Raw genomic sequence first — 16,022 nt, forward strand, 5'->3', positions numbered from 1 at the left:
AAGTAGAGAGCCAGGAGCAGATTTGTTTCAGGTACTCCTGCCACAGCAATGTTCTGATAATAAAATCCTCCCAGCTGTTTGGAAAAGCTTCAGCATTCCCTGTAAGAAATGTCTGACACAGTCCCAGGAACAAAAAAGTCAAACCAGCCCAATCAATAGCACTTCATTTGCTTACTGGAATGAAATCTCCACAAGTGATTTTGGAGTGAAGAGGGGAATTCACATTGCAGTTTTGCACATGTCCTGGCTTTTAGATTTTACATAGGATGTGATTCAGGAGCATTGAAGCAGCCCTCATCTTTATCAGAACTCCCCTCCAACTTAGTTTCACCAGTTATTTATTGTCACATGTGGAAGAGGAGTTTTAGCCAGGCTGTATATCTTAGTTAATTAAAAGGAACATCTGCTTAATATAATGCATGATATAAATGGTATTTCCTTTGTATACCAGGCTGCATGAAATAATCTGTTGGCTACTGACCCAAGTTCCTGCATGCCTATCAGATAACCCACAAAAAGCATAAGATCTGACATCATGCATGTCCCCTCCAGGCAACATATAGAATAAACACTGGAAGCTTACATAGAAACAGGTGAGTCCAAAAGAGCAGAAAGGGGATCTACACATTCCCAAAGTACAAACTTAAGTGGTAACAGATGAATCCAGAAAGTGATTATAAACTCCGGAGCTGATTCATGAACTTCTCAGGCTGCAATCTCCAGAGTTTGAGGGCAAAACTCTCTGTGATAGGCCTTCTTCCATGTCTTTGTAGCAGGAATAAGTTCAGTCCTTTGTATAGTTAGGGAATATGGATGAAGATACTGATGTTGTTGAGTGGTCTGAATACTCAATAGCCATGAAATCAAGATAGCACTGCTGAATGGTGAAACCATTAATGAATTAGATCAATTTCCCTGATTTCATGCAGGCAGAGCAATCTCATCTGACCTGCCATATTTTGCAGATCTTCCTTGCATAAGAAATATTTCAGTACTTGGGTTTTTTTGTTCATAGAGCCTAAATTTCAAGTAGGACTTTGTGGGGGGAAGAGTCGGATCTACAGTCAATAGTCTGGGGAATTTTGATTGTTGACTTGCCTGTTCCTTGCTGGAAGTGATTGCCAGAGGCCTTGTGTTGTTGGGTAAATGCTGGGGGCAGGAGGGGTGTTGGGTGCTTTCTGTTCTGTGTTGGTACTTTGGTGCATAGCTTGCAAGCTGAGAAGCTGATGCTCTGCAGTGCTCTGGCACTTGACTCATGTTGGTTAGAAATGGAAACAGGGGTGGACCTCACTGTGCTGATTCCTAATCCACCTTCATCATGTCCCTTCTCTGTCTTCCCTTTTCTTTGGCTGCCAAAATGGAGATGTGCTAGAGCTAGACATGGCTAGAGGCAAGCCATGCTGACACTGTGAGAGCTTTCATAATGCAGAAGAGAGGCCAAAACTACAGAGGAATTTATTTACAAACCTCTCTGTCCAGATACCTCATTAAATTATTTTTTCTGCTCATCCCACAACTCAACAAACAGCTCAGAAGAGCAGCCAAACAATTTTAGATGGCTTTGTTGCCTCAGACGTGGGAGCACAGGATGCCACCTCAGTAGGCTGGGCTGTGTTTGCTGTTCTGATGCTGGAAACAATCATCTTTGCTCTCAGGACAAAACATTCCCAACTTCGGGGTTCCTCTTTAATCCTATGTGCTAGTGTGTGCTGGTTTACCCTATTAATGCAGATTAGCTGAAAATAAGTTTGCACGTCAGGATTTTCTGCTCTTATGCTTTATAATCTCTTTGCTTTGGATAATGTTTATTACATACTGAAATAATGGGTTTAGTGCTTTCATGACCTCTGTAACATGATCTTTTTGTGTTTCCACTCAGAACTGCTCTTGCTTAGCAAACCTCCCCGCCAGGAATCAGTCCAGCACAGTTACCCTGGGCACGCTGGCAACCATTTTGGGGATTCTCTTGGGTTGAGTCCCACTGCAGATTTGCTGCAAACAAAACAGGCATTTGAGCTTATTAATTCTGGCTTATTAATTTCTTTCATTGCAGCTGCAACCAAACAAGAGCCTTCTTCAGCCCTCACCCCGGGTTCCTTCTCATCTGCCTTGTTTAGGACGCAGCATAAGATGTTTGGAGGCTTTCTAGGCAAGGTTGATAGAGAGCCTTCTTGGCTGCCAAAGCATTCAAGACCACCTCAGAAGGGCTGTTGGGGAGATTCTACAAGCACAGAACATATGGGCAGGATGGCCTGTATTTATTTTGGTTGCTAACAGACTGCTTCTACTGCATCCATATACATTCATATTGAGGTTTGTGTATCTCAGTAATTTCTCTAATCTTCTGGCCACATGTTTGATGGTATTGGGAGGCCAGAGGTGTAAAAACTTCAGAGGTCTACACAGACTCCACTTGCTTAAATGCTATGTGTTAGCAGATTTCTGGGGCCTTTCTTCTTGTCACCATCTGCATTCTTTCCAGCTCTTTGAGTCTGTTAATGCTGCTGTTTGCTCCCGTCTTTGTTTTTCCTCCCTTTCCTCCCTCCTTTCTGTATCTTCCCAAGGATGTGTTTCCCACAGCCTCCATTATCTGTTCTTCTTTGCAGAAGGGATCTGAAGTTAGACAGCCACAGCTGGCACTTTTGTTATTTTTGGCAGAGTTTTGCCTGCCGTATGTTTTGGGTGGCAGAAGATCTGTGGGAGCCTTGCTAGGCACTGGGGGTGGTAAGCATTGCTGCTGTGCCCTGTGTTGTGCCCGACTGTGGTTTAGGCCCTTTTTCCCTAAAGAGCTGCTGCTTGTGCTGGCCTAACTCAGAGCAATTCCCTCAGCTCTTTGCAAAAATTCCAGTCTTTCAGAGTGGAAGCTGGACATGTGTCTTTAATACAGAGCAGGAGAAAAGAGGAGGGAGTCAGCCTTACTGAGGGCAATTAATTTTGCTACTGACAGTGAGCCTGTGTGCTCCCTATTCTAACTTTCTCTTCTTTGAAGGTGACTTTTACAAATGGATGGAGATTGTCAAAGCCTGTAGCTTCAGGTACTATGCCACCTTTAATATTGAAGTGAAATGAGTCTCCACCATCTGTCATTGCTGGGAAAATGACAATATTTCCATTGCTTCTGTCTTCACAGAATTAAAACATGACATCAGAGACTGTCTACATCTTCTCTCTGGTTTTTGTGCAAAGATTTTTGCCTCCTTTTTCAGTTTGCTCCTGTTTGGAATATAATGAGGGCTACTGTCTTCCATGTGCTTTTTATCAGGGAACAGTGCTCTTCAGCAGACTCATTAAAATAATGAATGGCCTCAGATGGTTAATTATCTCTGAAACTTTCTTTCTGTCCAGCAGCAGGAAGCTTTCTTATATGGGGTGTGGATAAGAGCTACAATCTTTCAATGACAGTCCTTCTATGATATCCTTTAAGACATCTGACAGAAAAATAGTATATTGATCCCACCAAACCCCAATGAAATTATTTCTGTCATTTAGGTGTGTGGCATGATCAGTTTGACAATTGGGAGTGGATTTTGGACTGGGAGGGCAACAAAAATTCGCCTGGTGGATGGGAGTGGCAGTGGAGTTTGGGAGGCATGTTGTAAAGATGGATGAGAGAATTAGAAATATATCTCTTCTGGAGACCATCAAGATTGAGGGGAAAGAGCTTGGGCTCACCAAGCCTTCTAAGCTGTCAAAGAAATGCATGTTCTGGTCAATCCATCTCTTTGGATAACTGGTTGCATATGGATTGAAATGTGCTTCTTTCATCCAGATTCTCATCCTTTAAAAGCCAACTTTGAACAGTATTCATAGTAGCAGAGAGTTCTGCTTTGGCAAAAATTGAAAAAACACAAGTCTATGGAATACATCTGTTTTGCTTAAGGGAATTCACCTTGCCTTGTATAATCTGGGAGAGAATTCTAGATAAATTTGGTGGTCCTGACTGTATCTGGCCACTAGGGAGCTCGGGTCTCATTTAGACACAGATATCAATGCTGCTGTTATTTCTTTGGGCTTCTCTGGGGTTAGTGCTACTGTTGAGCAGTTGTAAAAACTCAGCTGTTTTGCTACCTTACTAATGAGTGCTTATTCAGTCAGGAACTATACAGTGGCTGGCACCCAGGTATGTTGTGTGAAATCCAGTATAATTAAAACCAGGACTTGTCTTCAAATAGCCATTAGCTATAGAGAATCACATTCAGATGGCACAGCAGGATGTGTGTGAATCAGGTGCTTTGGGAAAATCTTATGCAGAGTTTTGGGATTTCTTGGCCTTTTAGTATACTTGACTATTTCATTGGAGATGAGATCCTCTGAACTTGTTTAGGGTGAGTCTGTGACATATGAGTGAAGTCCATTTTGCTATGGAAAGAGAAGGAAAAAAAGAACAAACCCCTGTATCTCACAGCTCTTGAAATTCCAGGTTTTTTTTGTATGTGTACAGGTGCCTTGTATATACCTCAGTAGAGGTGAGCCTCAATCTCTACCTGGCACCTGTGTGTGCTGTTTTAATTCAAATAACAACAGGTGCCTGTTTATAGGTTGCATTATAAGTATCTGGAATTACTCACCTGGGTAACGTTAGAGATCAAAGCTGTAAGGAAGTGTATGTATGACCTAACATTTGATGGGTGCTTATGAACTGTGAGGAACATCTGCTCTGAGTGGGCAGCAATTGCTTTTCTGTATTGAATATTGAAGTGGGTTAGCGCACCGTGGAATAGGTTTCTTTCTTCCTTTCATCTCCATGGCATTTTTTTCTTCATGTTGTGATTTCATAAAGATTGAATAGTCACAATGAAAGAGCAGTAGACAAATGCATACAGAAACAATTTAGTTTTCTATGGTGTCAGATGCTGTTATAAGAAATAAAGTTTTGCAGGTTTCTACTTAAAATCATAACCAAAGAGCTCTGGCCTGGCAAGTGTGAGCAACTGCATAAGGTCCTCTGTCAGAAATGTCATTCAGCTGTCCTCTCAGATAAACATGGCCTGCTTGACATGCTGATGTGGCCAGCATGAAAAATTCAGATTTTTTTCAGGAATTAACCTCTAACAGTAATTTATTCTTAGGAACAGTAAGTTGCTGGGCCTCATGGTTGCAAGGAATGCCTTTAAGATGTGATCCAAGAATAAAGGAGGTCTCTCCTAAAGCAAGTCTCCCCCTCTGACCCTTGGATAACTCAGAGTTGGTGATTATACCTTAAACTTAATTTTAAAAATCTTAAAACTTTTAAAAACCACCTCTGGAGGCTCCAGGGCTAGGAAGGGGAAAGTGCAAGATCAAATACAGGATTGGGAAGAAAGACTCAAATTTCACGTGACAATTTTCAGCTTTTCTGTTGATGGCCAGGAGCCGTGTGCAGGTCCACGGTGTCAATACCCGCCTTGTGTGCCCTGCCACCTTTATTGGAGGTCAGTCAAACCCCATAGATTCAAACTCATCTTCTGGATGGTTCCCTTCCTTCGGCCCCTTGCCATCTTTCATGTGACAAGTGACCCATTTAGGCTTTGTGGGACTCACCATCTGATGTCTGAGAGCACCTGGTGCACTGCTCCTGCCTGTGCTTCCCTGCACCAGGTCTGCTCCAGGTGTTGGCACCCCAGGAGCAAGAGACTTTGGTGAGTTGCAGGCCAGCCTGAAATAAGCTTGCAGGAGAGTGAGACAGAAAGTGTTTCTCTGGAGCAGAGGGTGACATGTTCCTGTGTTTTGTGCAGCAATTATTTCAGTGCCTAGTAAATAAGAATTTAGTGTAGATGAGACCTGCCTCTGTCCTGATGTTCCCCCCCAGAAAAACTGACTGAAGGCAGGAAGGCATCTAGGTAGTTTCTGGAAGAATTTGTTGAGAAATACCCAGCTGTTCTTCCAGAAGAGAGGGTGTATGTGGAACTGACTAAAGCAAGAATGAAGCACTACTTAGCTTGACAACTGCATTTAGTTCCTATTCTGCACAGTCCCAAGTGCAAAGATAAGAAACCATTGTTTTTTCAAGACACTGCTGACAGCTCTTGCCAGGAAGGGTTGGATTGACTTTTTACTGGCACCTTAGCATTTTTGATCAATAGCTTCACAAATGGAAGGGAATTAATACTCTGCCAACTAAGCTGTCTTTTTTTTTTAATGCTTTACTTTAATCAATTTTTTCTTATTAAGAAAAAGAGTAGTATAAATGATCACGGATTAAAGCAACTTTCTCAGTCCAACAAATGTGAATTTGTCACTTCAAACCCGGTTTCCTTTGAGGAACACAAACACTGGATTAAAGAATTACCCCAGACTTTTAATTAAAAGGCTAAATCCCATATATAGCATTACAGCTGTAATGCAACTGGAAGAGGATTGCTCATTACAGCCCACAGGGATTTCAATTATGGCTTTGGGGACTGATAGCCACCCATCTTGCCATGAATCCTCTTAGGGCAGACACCAAACCAAAAAGCATTGTGTTACAGCTCTTTATTGTCAAGTTTTTATGGAGACACCACCTTGCACAGAGGATCTATGGATTCACATTTTTCCCCAGCCAGACAAATGCACATGAGGATGCACCTGCAATAGGCCCAAAAGACATCCCCATCTGCCACAGAGCCATTATTCCTATCTGTTAGATCAGGTTCAGGATATGCATTTAGAGGAGTAAACCATACCAGAGCTCATGACAGCCTTTGGAGTGGGATCAAATTACTCATTTCTCAGAACAGGCCAGCAAGGAATCCTAATTGCTGATGGGGTCTTGCTGCTGACTAGTGCCTTGGAGTCAAGGAAAAGCTGCTTCCCTTCCATTTGTTTGCTTAAAGACTTTGGGAGTCCACTGGGTGTGATTTGTGAGGACAGCTCTCCTGTGGTTTGCTGGTATATGTACCAGAGGCACGTCTACCTCCAGATCGTAATATTCATATTAAAATAATAGAAGTTTTAGGTATGTATTGCACATGCCTGTATATTGATTAAAGTCCACCATCGCACAGGGTCCAGGGCAAAAATAGAAATGGGCCCCAAGAACTGAGACCCACTAGCATGCTTACCTAAAGTGGCACCTTTGTATAAAAAAGAAGAAAGAAATAAAATCAGCAAAACAGAGGAGAGCTGTCAAAAATGGCAAGCCCTTGGTAAATACTTTCCACCACTGCATTACTATCCCTTTGAGAAAAGTTATTTTTACCTATTCCCTTCTGAGTGGACTCAGGCTCCAACCCTTCCTACCTTTTCCTGCTGCAATAATTACAGTTCTTCTGCATCTCCTTCCTGGGGTAATTATCAGTTAAAGCCAGGTGACTTCCCCTCTAAGGGCAACAGGCAGGCTTTGACTAAACTTGATTTTTATTTACTAGACATGGAAATAACTAGTTACACAAAACACAGGAGCATGTAATCCACTGATCCAAAGCAATTTTAAAAAAACTCAAATGTGTGTTTTGTGTGATGTCGATACCACACATCACTGCAATGTGTGAGTATGGGTTCTCTTAAATGGATTTTTCTGGTTTATGTCTGGTTTTGTTAACTTCATTGTTCAGAATTTTATGGTTTTGGTGTGTCTGTAGATATTGGATTTTCAAGGCAGCTTGACTTCAATGATTATACTTGACCACATTTTCAAGGAATTTAAATTATCTATTTCAAGCAAGAAAAATAACCTTGTTGGAAAAGCTGATTTGGGTACAATAGAAATGGTCATTTGAGAAAATTTCAGCAGTGTTCTTTTTTTACGTGTTGCTTAAAGCAATCAGGCACCCAGACATTTCTGGAAGAACTTTAGTCCCTCTGAAGCCAGAGTTTATCTGCGTGAAATCTGCTCTGCATCAGCTTGAGCTGATTCAGATGAGACTGAGCCTTGCTAAAAGGGACAGGGCTCCAGTCCAACAAGGCTGGGACAGAGTGGCTGACAGGGTGGCACTCTGTGCCAGTATATCTGAAATACATCTGTGCCTGGTTTTGGTGGCATGGGGATGCAGTTATCTGGAGCTACTGCTGCCTTCTGCTTTTTGTGATTTTAATGTGGCCAATCAGTGGGTTTGAAATAAAAGCTGAATATGAGCGCTCTCAAACACAGAAATCAATCACATTAATAAAGGGCCCTGTCCTCTCTCTGTTTCTGTCATTTATTGCTTCTTGCCCTCAGTTCCCTGAGATACTGAAAATATACACAAACCCATTGCCTTCTGTGAACTAACAGAAATGGAAACACACTGTATAGCAAGCAAGTACCTTGCCATAGCACGTGAGGAGACAGCTTAAGGAATGGCATTTTTGGGCCACTGTTGCATTATCATACGGAGATTTTCATTAATTTGAGATTTTAAGGAGAAAATTGCCAAAATTTCCAAGTCGTAGTAGTGATATAAAGAGTCTGAAATATTTGGAGCCATCACAACTACTGCTCTTCTCCTGAAGCATTGCAGCCAAAAGCTCTGGTTACTGTGTCTGGCAACTGTCATGCAAAGTGCACCCCACAGGCACCAGGCCTGTGTTTCAGCACGCCTGTAGCAAGGCAGAAGAGCTGCCTTTGGATGGGCTCTGTCTCACCCCCACCTAAGCAGTGTGTATCAGTAGGAGCCCTGCAACCTCTTGACCACAAAGTGACTTTTCAGTGCTGGTCATCTTGGGTCTATAAATGTCCTTGGGAACTTGCCATGTCAAACGATTGTAGGGAAAGGTCATGTCATACTGACCAAATCATCTGACTCTTCATCTCATCTTTCTCCTGTGTTTATCAGGTCATTTGAAGCCATCTGTCTACTTAGTTGTCACTACATTGACTCTTTGCTATTAAGGATCATTAATATTGTAAGGGCCATGCACTGTCTGTGCAGCCCAGCAAATTATAAAAGACAAAAGCAGGTACCTCACAAGTCATGCACTCTGGAGGGAATAAACCAGAAGGGCCCTGTTAAAGATGGAATTGAAAGTCAAGCACTGGAAGCTGCAGTAACAAAGCACTTGTTTGGCTGTTCTGGGCATGATCTGCTAAGTCACACTCAAAAATGGCTTTTAAATCAAAAGTGTAAATTCTGCACAGCCAGATTTGACTATGATTTTCCTACAATTTTTGGAAATACAGATGGACCTGCAAATGGGATTGCAGTTTTATAGTCCTTTTTTTGTCTCCTTAGAAATAAGAAATACAGCAGCCCATTGAATATGGTGGACTTGCTGGACTCCAGCTACTGCATTCTGCTGCTGGATAGGTATCCTGAGCCCAATGGGCTACTCTGACACACTCAGAGATTAAGAAACAACACTGTCCCAAAAGTGGGTGGCAGAAGTCACCTCTGTCCCTCTGGCTTCCAGGAAGCCAGCTCTGTCCTTCAGGCAGGAAGTCAAGGACTGCGGGAAGTGTTGACTGTTTGGTCTGTAATTAAAAGAAAGGTACTTACAAGGACCTATTCATATCCTTTATGATCTCCCCCAGGATCATTTAACTGACTAATTTGGACAGCCTAGACAACAAATGAGGATCGGTCTCCTCTCTTTCTACAACTCTGTAAACATAATCCTTGATTGATTGGCCTCTAATACATCAGCCCTAAATGAAAAATTAATTAGATTGGCTGCAACCCTGAAGTGAGCATTTTGCCACTTTGTTGTTTTGTACATTTGATCCTTTCTTCTTTGATTTATGGGCAAATAAGAAAGGGGAGAGAAAAAAGAGGAGGAAAAAGAGGTTTGTTCTTGATGTTCCTTGAAGTCAGATGGGTTTATTGAAAACTGAGCTCTGCTTGGCCAAGAAGCAAAATGAGCAGCAGCAGCAGTTCCCTACTGGCACATACCATACAAGTAGGAAGGTCCCAGGGGAGCTGCTCCTCTCCCAAAAGCTATGCCTTTGAGGAAAGCCCCCACATTGGTTTTAGCAATCTAGATTTTCCCTGGCTGTCCATGTCCCAGTTTGCATGGACCTTTCCTGCAATGAATTTTTTTCTTCCTGAAGTAATAGGGACATAATTTGGATATGCCTTTGGAAAGGCCAGTAAAAACATGTTTTGTTTGAGATAGTAAGAATCACCACTGCTGATTTTCAGAAGAAGTGCTGGAGCCTTGTGAGAGCCAGCCAATATGATGCTGGTCTGTCTTGGAAAAATCTTCTGACTTTGTTGAATACTGCCACATCAAAACACCAGCTAAACACATGGCAGTCACCATGTTTCACAATCTCAAAGGGTGAAGCATACCTCATGGTGAAAAATAAACCAAATGCTTTCTAGGTTTGTAAAGTAATGTAGCATTCAGAGCAGCGTTAGATGATACAAAATAAATTTTAAAAAAACCCAACACAGTGAAGAGTGGAAACAAAAATTTGACACATCCAGGGGTGAATAGCAAAGGCAAGTGAAGAGCATGTTGTTAATCAGAGCTGAATTTTTGTCAAAGCCTGAGGCCCAGAAAAGCAACTGAAAAGTAGCAGTATATTAAACACAAACCAGTCTCATGGCCAGGAGGAAATAATGCGACTCTAAAGTGAGGCACAGTTGAAATAAGAAACTTTTATGTTATTTAAAGAGTTATTAAAAGTGAGAGCAGAAATTAAATTGAATTCCAGAGAGCAGTTATAGGGGCAGATATATAGAAAATTTTGCCTTAGTGTGGCTTTATCCTGAAAAAGAAACCATTTGGGCCAGGTTGGAAAAATAATTTTTTTTTAGTAATGGAAAAAACCCTCCTATTTGAAAGAAAATACTTTGATATAAACAGTGACCGATTTCAAGAAAGCTTTTATTAAACTAGCAAAAGCAAAATTTTGAAAAATTAAGAAAAAAGAAAAAGCAAAATTAAAGTATCATGTGGATGTGATGTTTCTTTACTGCTTCCAAAGAGCTCTTCATCAGCTGTCCAGACGCAGGAGACCGATAAATAGGACACCCATGCTGGTTGTCCTTGACTTTCTTGACTTGACACCCTTGACTTCCTGCTCAGAAAATACTTTCTTCACAAGCCATCTCTTCTGCTTTCTTCCTCTCTCTCTTTCCTTTCTTGATTTGACGGGATTCAGCCCCAAAGAACTACCCTGAAAACTAGCCTGTGTAGTTTTGAGGTAGAAACTGCATTGTGTGTCTGTGTGCAACATTTTAAAATATATTTTAAAAAAGGCCTGATTATTCCATTTTTACCTGACTGGCTGGGGAACCAACAGAATTCAGATTTTTTCCATTTCCAAATCAAAACCTCCAGAATTAAGTCAGGCAGAGGAAGGACTTCTGCCAGGATTTCAACAATCCTTGTACTGATTAATTAGAAGACTAGTGCCAGCTCAGGGGACTCTACCACACATCTTGTAATGAAACCTTCAAAAGAGCCCTCTATTTTTATCTACCACAAAAGCAAACTTACAGCCCTGGTGCTTTTTCACTAAATGAATGTGCAGGTTTACCTCCAGCTGGTGCGTGGTGCAAGCCAGGCTTGCTCACAAGACAAGCTGGAAAAAGCTCAAACTTCAAGCAGTGGTAATGTGTATGGGGCAGGTCTGCAACTGCAGGAAGAGAGGCGGCTTTAGCACGCCCAGGTTGAGGGAATGCGCATCCACCAGTTTGGGAAGCGTTCATGGTGTGGCTTGGATGATGAAGCCTCAGATTTCTAGTCCTGAAAGGAATTTTCCTGTGGGTGCAGGCACATGGTGCTGTGTTTCATGTGTAGCATATAGCTTGTCGGATGGTCAGCTAGTTTGGTCATCTCTGAAAATTATAATTTCTGCTCCTCTACCCTAGTGAGATTCTTCCTTCCACTCTGGTGGGGAAAAAAAAGAAAAACCATGGCACAATCAGACTCCTGTCCCAACTTCAGTGCACCTTTTCACCTGGGATTTTTTTTGCTCTCCAATGCTGTGGTGAATTTCTTGGGACTATTTACAGGTCTTCTATGGACTTCTCCACTTCATTATCCTAATGGTGATCTTTGACAGTTGTGAATGAGACCAAACTGGGAAAAGGTGGCTGTTTTGCCCAAAGCCATTTTTGTGCTCAACAAAGATGATACCTTACCTAAAATGGTACAGTATGAATATGCTCCATGTGACCATAAGACCAAAAAAAGCATAAACATGGGCATTGCTGTGTATTTTCTCATTACAAATTTTAGATTCATATCCCCTTGACTGTTATAAAAAATTCTACTATTTCCAAGGAGACAGTATGTGAACATCTCTGAGAAATTAATTATAGCAGGTTCTGCCCTGGATAGGAAAGGCCTGCCTGTGGTAAGGATATCAAATCCACAGCATGGCTGGATCAGGAAAGCACAGCACTTTGGGCACTAGAGGTTTGGTGGCTGTGGGCCTGAGCTTAATACTGTTGTTGTGTTGGGTGGGATTTCCCAAGGAACTTATGAGCCATGTGTCTCTGACATCTGGCTACTGAACACCCCTTCATCTTCTCTGTGGCTGCAGTAACAATTCTGAAATTTGTCTGTATCATAAAGAAGCAAAGGTAATAGCACATCTCCTTAACAGGATATATGTGCATCATATGCAGGCTTTGCCACTTACATATCCCTGGTCAGCTTTTCTCCTAAGATCTTCATCAGTTTCTGACCCAGCCTTTCAGACTTCCTTTTCTGCGTAAATTAATGATATCTCAGTTGTTTGGAGCATGGTGTTTATAATGTGAAAGTCATGGGTTTGATCCCCATGTAGGTTATTTACTTGAAGTCTTGACTCAATGGTCATTGTGGATCCCTTCCAACTCAGAATATTCTCTGATGCTGTAATTTTGGTGATTTTTCCCTATGAAAATTCCATGGGAGATATTCTTTGGAGCAGAACAGAGAGCCCAGCTAGCAGTGTCCATGACTCCTGCTCCCCTGTTGCAGACTGTTACCACTGCATTGCTGTCTGAGACAGGAAGAGCTACTGCTAAAAAACTCACTGTGTGAATAGCTTTAAATTTTCAGTGAAAACCACTGACATTTTAATTTTCTGCAGATGCTTATTTTCTTTAAGCTTTCATTTTCTGCAGATTGTCTTGGGGGAAAAATGCTTTACATAATCTCTTTTTCTGCTTTTGGATGCTTGACCCTATCTCTGGAGCAAATACAGGTAGGGAGAAGAAATTGTGATGTGACTTTTAAATACATACATTTAAGAATCTGCCACTGAGACTTCTTTTATAAGTTTTTGGATATCATCAAATAAAGCCATTAATTTCTGAAAAAGATTAAAATAAAAAATTTTTGAAGTCAGAAAATTGTCCTGGTGAGTTAGCTCTGTGAGAAAATGGAATGGCTTGGGTTTTTATTTTTTTATTTTTTTTCTCTCCTTACAAATAGGAAAATGATATGTTGTAACCTTAACCTGATCAGATCAGTGTCTGAAAACTCAGGGTGAAATATTATCCCTCTTAAAGTCAGTGTGAGAGTCCCCACTGATTTCAGTAGAGTTATGATAAATCCTTGTGGAAAATGACACATCGCATTACAGTATTCTCAACTTTTTTTCCCTAAGTAATATATCTTGTGAGCCATATACCTGGTGCTTTCTCTCTTCTCAAAAAATTACAGCTTTCCATGAGAAAACCAGATATGGTAATCCTTTATGTCTTGTACTTGAAAGTACTTCTATAATCTTTAACATAACTACTACGCAGTACAAGGTGTGGAAACAATTTCCTCACTTCCACCTCAGAAATATGTTGGCATCAGGAATGTTTATTCAAGTAATAATAATCAAAGGGCTGGTTATTCAGCAGGTATTCCTGTTGATGTCATTAAAACCATTTCTGAGCTGGTGGTTTATGTTTTGCTGGATGGAGCAAATGGAGTTGCTACTTCAGGCTCAGAAAGGTCAGATGGAATAGTCCATAGATTTGGGTTAGAGGCACAAATGAGACAGGATCACATTAGTGGTGACAGCCTTCAAAAGGAACTTTATTCTTTCTTATTAGCTCCAACACAAGCAAATTATGACTTCCTCTCTGCCTTCTGTGTAGGGGGATACTGTACCCAAAGGACAGAGGGGAAAATATTAGTAGTCTGCCATTTCAGACCTCTTTGGGTCTTCAGAGGAGCTCAGCATCAATCAGTCACCATGATGAGCACCAGGAACTGTAAGGAGCCAGTATTAAGATGCACAAGCTTCAACTGAGCTCATTTAGGAACCCTTCTCTGACTCCTGTTTTGACCTGGTTTAGAAAGCTGTCCCTTTAGCTGCAAATATTTTTGGCTTGCACATTGATCTGATTATTTCAACCTGTAAATAGCTTCTGTGATGCAGCTCAGTTACATTACTTGTTCCAGGTTTCCATTTTGCTTGTCTCTCAGTTTATTTTATTACAGGGAATGATATAGCCCAGAGGATTTTTCTTCATATCAAAGTTGCCAGTATTTTCCTCATAAAATGTAGTCTGTATGTGATAGAAGTAGGCTCAGCCTACAAGGGAAGTACTCTGAAGCAATATCAGCATTACAAATCTCTCATTGGTCTGGAATTATGTAGGAACCAATGGTGAAAACATCCTCATGAATAGTTTACACTGAATTTACCAAATTCTTTTCAATGTCAATGAAGCTGCTGTAATGTAATATGCCTAAGAGTTTACAGAATGGGATTTTAGGCTTTTCTTTGGCAAAGCACTTGAGCATGTGCTTAAAATTAGGAATATGTTTGTGTTCAAGGTGAAGCATGTACTTTTTGTTGCCAAACCAGGATGCTTTTTAGTAGCTTTCCTGTTTCAGAGGCCCCTTTCTCAATTAAGGCCAGGTAGCTGGGCTTTTCTGCCTGCTGGAGCCTGTCTAAATTTAATAAGTCTCCTGGCAAGTGGGGCTTTAAGCTCAAGTTGTAGAAATGTGAATTGCAGCTTGGAATTTGCAAATAACAACTGATGACAGTTATGAGAATGGAGTAAATAGTCAGTGCATTAACTTAGTATTAGCTCATTTCATCAGTTTCAGGTCACTCTGTGTGACAGTGCTGAGGGCTGACTTTGACAAGCTGTGTTTCTGGTCAGTGCCCAGTGTGCTGCTTAAAATAGATTTTGGTTTTCCATCGTGATTTTCCTCACCCTCTTAGTGGATTGGGGCTGTTTGGAGCCTTACTGTTAAAGATAATTTCTTGCAAATTCAAAGAATGGAAGACTTGAATTAGTAGCCTGACCTGCCAGTCAGATACCCCATGCTTTTTGCAGACTAGTCATGCATATGCACACTCAACTGTCTTGCCTTTACTTGAAAATAAGGAGCTGGGGGTGCCAGCCTAGTAAAATGAAGTAATTTTGCCTTCTAAAGAAGCCAATAATGAGGGGAGGGAAAGTAATCACTGAGGGACTGCGAAGGCTTAATCTACAAAACGTCCTGCTTCATTTTGATATCTTACCTGTTTTTAAAATGCTTAAATAATATCCCAAGTAATTTTCAGACAGGATTTTTTAAGTTGTAAAAAGTCAATTGCCTTGACCTACTGTTGCTCTTGCTCATTGCCAACAATTCTTAGAGGAACTTCACCTGGATTATTTTTTAAATTGTTGCCAAGATGCCAAGAATTGAATATCTTGTTGAATTATTTCATACCTTCATCACTTGTCTTATTCTGATAACTTCTGTTCCTCGTTCAGAGCAACTATCTTATGTTCCATGTGAAGAAATTTGATTCTTTTTCTAGGATGGAAGACATTTTGGGTGATACAATCTTTTGAGGGAGGGGGTGCAGAAATGAGGAGCACTTCCCTTGAGGGATGGCTAGCAGATGGTTTCTCTCCAGCAGGCCTCCTTGGGGCCCATATGCTGGAATAAGATGCCATCAGTCAGCCAGCCTTGTTCTGTCCCCTGTTTTTACTATGAGAGGTTGCAGCCTTCCAACAGATAATGCTCATTTTTTCCCCATTCTTGATTCCAATTTTTTAAGACTGGACATTTGAAAAAGCAGTTCACCCATTTTGCTGGGCTTGGTGTGTGACCCTTATGCCATGTGACAACCAGAGGTGACCTGGGAGAGGAAATGGAAGCGCTGGGCAGGCCCTGTGCCTTGGCTGGTGAATGTTTCTGTGGGCCTGCTGTGCTCAGCCCCTGTGTGTGAGAGCACGCGGCAACTTGCTCAGATGCAGTGT

The sequence above is a fragment of the Zonotrichia leucophrys genome, chromosome 4, assembly GCF_028769735.1.
Source record: "Zonotrichia leucophrys gambelii isolate GWCS_2022_RI chromosome 4, RI_Zleu_2.0, whole genome shotgun sequence".
NCBI classification, from domain to species: domain Eukaryota; kingdom Metazoa; phylum Chordata; class Aves; order Passeriformes; family Passerellidae; genus Zonotrichia; species Zonotrichia leucophrys.